Source organism: Echinops telfairi, unplaced genomic scaffold (genome assembly GCF_000313985.2).
Source record: "Echinops telfairi isolate 266 unplaced genomic scaffold, ASM31398v2 ScPeMD7_18;HRSCAF=68, whole genome shotgun sequence".
Classification (NCBI taxonomy): Eukaryota; Metazoa; Chordata; class Mammalia; order Afrosoricida; family Tenrecidae; genus Echinops; species Echinops telfairi.
The window spans coordinates 58,304,030-58,304,617 of NW_022103915.1; positions in this window are offsets into that span (position 1 = coordinate 58,304,030).

A 588-nucleotide genomic window follows, 5' to 3' on the forward strand; every position below is an offset into this window, starting at 1 on the left:
TAGTTGGGATTGCTGTTGCCCCAGATTAAAAATTTTAGTAGGGTGAGAGCACTTGAAATTTCCCACACATTTATGAGGAATAAATGATGAATAAAGAGACTACCCAATTGAAATCATAATGCACCATATTCTGTTTATCTCAATACATTAACTCAAAGTCCAGATCACAAGAAACATTAAGAGAATAATGCTTTATGGGTGAGGGGCAGTTTAAAAATAACATTCTTTTATGATCCCCTTACTGTCAGCTATCACAAAATTAAATATTGTGGTTTAAAAGCAAGGGAAACATAAGCCAAAATTAACCCCCCAAATTCTGATAAACACTTAAATTTTACTACTTTTACAATTTTAAGAATAAAAGCAAAAGAAGAAAAATAAAAACTAAAACATTAGTATATCTATAGTATGTCATTTACATAAGTAAAATATAATTGCGTAAATGAATGATCTAGCATAAGTATGACTTCATTTTGCATTTTACATGTGAAGTTTTATTTTGTGTAGGAGATACTTTTAATTACTTATCTGTTAATTGCAATATTTCGGTCTTATGAAGTCACTCATCTGTCTGATTAAATCCATTCT